Source organism: Lepisosteus oculatus, chromosome 23 (assembly GCF_040954835.1).
Source record: "Lepisosteus oculatus isolate fLepOcu1 chromosome 23, fLepOcu1.hap2, whole genome shotgun sequence".
Lineage (NCBI taxonomy): Eukaryota > Metazoa > Chordata > Actinopteri > Semionotiformes > Lepisosteidae > Lepisosteus > Lepisosteus oculatus.
Window position 1 is genome coordinate 14,249,138 of NC_090718.1, and position 6,345 is coordinate 14,255,482.

Here is a 6,345-nt window from a genome sequence, read left to right on the forward strand (position 1 = left end):
GTCCCACGTGGTGTCTTGATGCTGGTTCAGGGGATGGAAGCTCTCTTTTTCCCCTAGTCTTCCTCCAGTGCAAAATAAGGATTGGTCTGCTTGCGCTGAGAAATGAACAGATTTTAAAGCCAGAGGAGTTGCAACCCGTCGCAGCCTGCGGCCTGCATGTAGCTGTTCTCCTGTGGGCTTGCTGTGGATCAAGGGCAGCTGTGTGTTTTTTCCAGCTAATAAACAGTTCATTTTTTAATAGCCATGTTGGAGTGTAACTGCATTAACCCGTACACGGACAGCAGTGGGGTGGGAGGTATTTACACACTCTACCATCGGGATCCTTGAGCTCTAATTGACAGAAACAAATGCCTGTCCCGGAATCTTGGAATTCAAATAAGATTTCCAATTAATGCTAACCCATTAATTCTTGGCAATCAGCGGGCGCAAGGCAGGGTACACCCCAGACACCCTGGATGGGACACCAGTCCATCACAGGGCAGACACGCAAACAAACACAGACACGTGCACTCTCACACCAGGCCTGGTATTCCCAGGAGACAGCCTGTCCTTGGACTTTGCCACAGCAATGTGATGTAAAAACATTCGTTTTCCATGGAAATATTCTGGAGGAAAAAAGGTATGAAATTGTTTTCCATGAGCTAGATCTGTTACAGTCGTTAGTGGGGACAGAGTATAAAGCGTTTTATCAGGCTAAATTAAAGTAAGTATAAGGCAGAATGCATTAAACACTGCAGGATACAAAGGAGAAGCAAAAGAACACAATATGTGAAGTGAACTTTAAAATGCCTGAAACTAAACTGTATCTTCTTTTAATCAGGCATGTCCAGTAAAGGTTCTGGAGGGATGGTGTGTCTGCAGGATTTCCAGGTCTCTTTAAATGAGCAGCACCTGGAATACTGGGAGAAGTGGTTCAATTGGTCCAGTTAGGGCAGTAACCAGTGGGTTTAGGTTAAGAGTCCATCCGAATTGAGCACCTGCAGCAGGTCACCAGGACTGCCCACCCCTTTACCCAGCTATTCTGGACAACCCAGGCGGTGCCTGTTGGTTTGTGCTCCAGCCAACTTCTTACTCGCCAGCACATGTCAGGGTCAGATGGGACTTGCAGATGGTACCAGCCCTGTCCCAGTTTCTGAGTCCATCAGAACTGTGCTCCTCCAGGTGTGCCACCTGAGATGTATCCAACAGGACCTCCTCAGCAGAAGAAATGCTTGTGTCTGATCGTCATGAATCCATCGAGTATCACGAGCCATTTTCTCAGAAATACCAGCCGGCAGGTTGAGGAGGAACAGTGTGAAGTCCCTTGTGCTAAAGTGTATCCTTGAAGTTGGGAAGTTTTCACACTCAAAACTGACCACAAAAAAAACAAGTTAAATAACAGTTCTGATCAATTAAGTCATCACTCACTGTGGAGTGAAAGACGGTGTTCCTGCAGGATCAGGTTTGGGCACCACAGTAGTAGACTGCGAGGAACCCTGTCTTCTGTAAGACACACCAACATTTAAACCACATTGAATACTGTTTGATTGGTTTAATAATAAGTACCTCTAGAGACTGCCACATCATGTCGAGGCTCTGTACAGTACACCAACCAAACAAAAGATTTTTTTAATAAAAAAAGATTAAAATAATTATAACATCCAGAGGGCATTTTGATCATTTGCAGGCTGTAGCTGTTCCTTATAGCAGAGCTGAAAAAAATCAAAGTTTATTTCTCCTTGTATCATTTTGTGTTAGAAGTATCATTTAATGTTAGAATGCAGTTCTAGGCAGCAGGAACTTTCCTGATATCGCATCTCATGCAAGATAATAAGACGATCGTGTCTGAAGGAGCTGCCGTCCCCAGGCAATCGATCTCTTCTGTGTGTGCACAGTTTCTGAGAGTTCAGAAAAATAACAAAGTCATCATGGTGGAAGAGGCACCTTCACAGAGGCCCCATAGAGGCAACAGGGCAGCAGCAGAATGTTCTCATTAAGAACTTACTCCTCAGACCACTAGTAAAAGCCCATCACTTAACTCAATTTCACAAGAGATGCGAAAAAAAATAAACTGATTAAAACAGAGGTACTCAACTGGTGGAGTGTGCCCCCCCTAGGGGGGCATACAAGGATATAAAACGTGAAGTAGAAATATAGGACTCTCCTTCTAATCCAGCTTCTCACGATATTCAGTGTTTTAATCACCAATGTGTATTTTTGGCTAACCAGCAAATTCAACATGCATTTTTCAGCATTTTTATTCTGTGTTATTTTGATACAGAGATGACAGAAACCACAAAGTGAACAAACTGCGACGCAACTGCCCAAGACACCTTCCATGAGTTAACTTTGGAGGTGTTTCTGTTGTCTACTTGTCTGTGTACCCCAAAACAGGCGAGTATGCTCTGCACATCCTTGTGGCATTTTCAGCCACCTGTTTGTGTGAGGCTGGATCTTCTGCACTTTGGAGGATCAAAACTAAGCACTGCAACAGACATGATGTTGAAAGTGACTTGCGTTGTGCTCTTTCTTCCCCAGAGCCGAGAATTTCAAAAACTGTGGCAAATATGCAGTATCAGAGCTCACATAGAAATTGTTTAAGGCGGACTGGACTCCTCAGTTAAATAACCTGAAGTTCAAGCATGATCATACAACCTTCACTACTACAAAAATAATTGTCTGTGATTTAAGATTAAGTTCACAAATAGCAATTGAAATTAAATCAGTTTTTAAAATATGTTTAAATAAAATGTTTAACCTATACACAAAGGTGGGGGTGAGGTTTTGTGTTAACTGAAAGAGGGGCATTGTGTGTCAAAGATGGAGAACTATGGCTTTAAAAGATTCAAAGTTGTAATTAGCAAGGTGTTTTAATGCTTTACTGTGATTCACTGGGTCTGTTCAATATACTGTTCAGTGCTGTGAGTAAAGACAAACTTTTGCAACAAATAATGTTTTTGGTTCCTGTCTCTGGAAAAAGATGGTGTTACTGCTTTCAGGAATAGTGGAGAGTAGGCAGAACTAAACTGCGAAATACAAATCTACAGCAGACGTGTACAAAGGAATTTTCTGTGCAAAGGGCACAGTAACATTCTGTCTGTGTTATAGGCAAGGCAAGCCTGTTCATTTGGAGAAAACAAGCAGTTTGCCAGCAGTTTTAATACATACTTTGTGAGAGCACTTTCTGCTGCTTTTATGTTTGCTTTGTTTAAAGAGGAAACAGTCTTGTTAACCATTACACAGCAGCCTTCCCAAGTCCTAGAGACAGTATATGATCCTTTACAGTCCCTAACCTTGTGGGCTCTGCATTTTACAAGAGCCTCAGAACACAAAGAAGTTAATTCATAAGCTCGACAACTGATAAGGACAGAAAGTGAAATGGGATCACTAATGAAGTGATCCAAACAAATTAGGATGAGCTACAGGAATACAGTGTATACGCAGACCTCATTGTCCAGGAGAGTATCCATTTTCTTTCATCTTTACTCCATTGCAGCTGTATCAAATTTTGTTAGAATCCCACTGTTTAATAATTATAATAAATATGGTACTTCAGACTAGAACTTAAGATTCAGGTGCTGCCTATCGATACTTCAATATTTTTACTCTATTTACAGTGCCTGATTATTATTTCATTCAATTTACCTACTTTGTAGTTTACAGTAACAGACAATGGTATCAACTCCCTTCATTTGTAACAAAGTTATTCACCAAGTCATTTAGTTTGTATATTTAGTTCATGAACATCTTTGTATTAATAACTGTACTTATCAAGGGCTTCCCTCTGAAGTTTACTGAACAGTATTTTGAAGAACAGAAGCAGCAGTAGTAGTAATCTACTGAGGCCATCCAGGCAGCTAAAGCCACAACACAAGTGTTGCAGAACTGCATTAAACAGATCCTGTATTTCAGCTGTTCTACTGCATACTTTTCTGTCTTTTCAAGGCGATTTTCTGAGATCGTCTCAGAGGATTTCGCCTTTGCTGCCAAAATATCTCTACAGGTGGGTGTGTAGAGACCTTTAGTCACATTTAACAGCAGATCAAGATGGCAAAAACATGCCGTTCACAGATCACAGATCTGGTGCTTTCTTAAATTACACTCACTAATGAAACTCAGCCAAACAGTCGATTACTTAGGATAAATAAACAGCTTTTGGACTTTGACGTGTACAGTCCAGTGAGAGTGTTTGTTCAGAGAAAGAGCAGAGCGCCAGTGTTTTATGAAAGCCCTCTGCCCGCCTGCCCCCCCCTCTGCCAGGGTATCAACACGTGGCAAGCTGACGATTTACAGCTGGCTGTTATTTGCTCAGGCTTGAAGCCTCCAAGTGGGCTCAGCTCCCCTGCGCTGGACCCGGCCGTGCAGCTCCAGGGGTGTGGAGTCCTGTCACATGGGGTCAGGAGCCTGGGCCCACCCAGAATGTGAGTCGTCAATCATGCAATACAAGCAGCAAGATAAGGCCGGAGTGGGGAATGCCTTTCTCTTCAGAGTTAATCTCCCATTTAACACCGCTCTCTGATAGCGAACAAGTATTTTCTTGATCTGAGATCATGATTCTGAAAAGCCGGCCTTCACAGAAAAGGCAGAGATGGGGGCATGCCGTGCAGGGGGTTGTGTTTCATGAGCAGAGGCAGGCCAGCCCTGTAGGTCCTGTGGTGCACTTTATCACCACTCTTGTTGCTTGTGAATCTGTGCCATGGGGGTCTCGGCTCGGCACAACTCCGCTAACTTTACTTTCTTTCTTCATGAGAAGTAAGCAAAGTGTTTTGCCCTCCGCAGAAACCTCTGGGGAAAAAAAAACAAAACTCTGCATTACCACTTTCTTGAGGCTCTTTTAGATGCAATCACCAGAAGGAAAATAGTTACAGATAAGAACAAGGCTGTGACTCTGAGATTGGATCTTTCCCAGCAAGGTGGGAGCCATTGGAGGACTGCCTTTCTGCTGCTGACCTCCAAAATGCTCCTTGTTTCCTGGGGGACTTTAATAGGAGCGACACTGATGCTTGCATGTCAAGTACTTATGACTGTCTTTGAAAGTCAAATTGTGGTTCCTTCCAGTCTGAACAATGAAAAAGTAAAAAAAATAGATTATGTTGCGCAAAAAGGCGAAATTATAAAAACAGCCAAATGTAACACAAATTGCAGAGCACTGGGTTATTTATTGCAGGCTGTGGACCTCAGTCTCCTTCTGGGAAAGTAGAAGACGTGGTGCCCAGTTGATAGTGTATAAATTAGATCTTTGCTTTCATAATCAAACAATAAGCATTGAAATGTATTTTCTTCATATCCGTATTGTGTTTTGACTGCATACAGAAATAGGGATTGTTAAAAGTAATAATGACAAGGAATCAGGATGTCTGGGTAGCTGCTATATACCATGTGTTCAGCTGCAGCAGCCTTTCACGTTTGGACTCAACTGCAGTTAAGCAAGGTAAATAAAGACTTTGAATTCAAGTTGTGATTGAGATTTCTGTCATTGTGCTGTCACTGGAAGATATCACTCAGCTTTAGCAGTTCTGTGACGCTTTCTGGATGAAACTGTACACTGTAAAGCTGGAGATCCTCAATGTTCTAAATCTTCAATACATGCAGCTGCTGGTGAGCAGGTGGTGCTTCTTTACACAAAGGGTGGTGGGAGCGTGGAACAGGGTGCGCAGTTGTACTGTTGATGGCCATACCCTGGCTTCTTTGAGGAAACATCTGGATCCTTGCATCAGTTAACTATTTCAAACCAAATGAGCTAGACAGGTCGAATTTCCCTTTCATTTGCTTTTTTGTTCTGATTTCGATTTTTCCATCCTGCAATGTTGCCTTTGTGCCTAGGTGGTTGACTGAAATCCACTCATAGGTACAGACTTGAAGAATGGAATTGGTTAGATTTTTTTTTTATTCAACATTTCATGCAACGATACTGCAAAATCTCTTTTCAGATCTATTTTGGCTGCTAGCTAATAACATAATTTCATATTGCAGCGGTTAAGACTGAGCAGGATGTTGCCCCCTCTGATTTACTTGTTGGGAAGACCCGCAGACGCCGCAACAAGCGCCAATCGCTCTGCCCAAGCACGCAAACACACCGTAATTTGATGTGCCAACTTCATAACAAATTACCACACCATACCCATCATTTGAAGGTTTTGTAAATTGTTAATTCTGCGAAAGTATGCTAGGAATTTATTCTCATAATCACAACTGTCAGTCTGTGTATATTTGTATGTTTAGTTATACAGTAGTTTTTTATGCACGGATCACTTCATCAGCGGTTTCTATGTTGTCACACAAGCGCACTCGATTCTTTCCCGTTGAACGACCACAATGACGTAGTTGGTGTTCTGTATTGTTATTTATGAAATATGAATTTGGGGA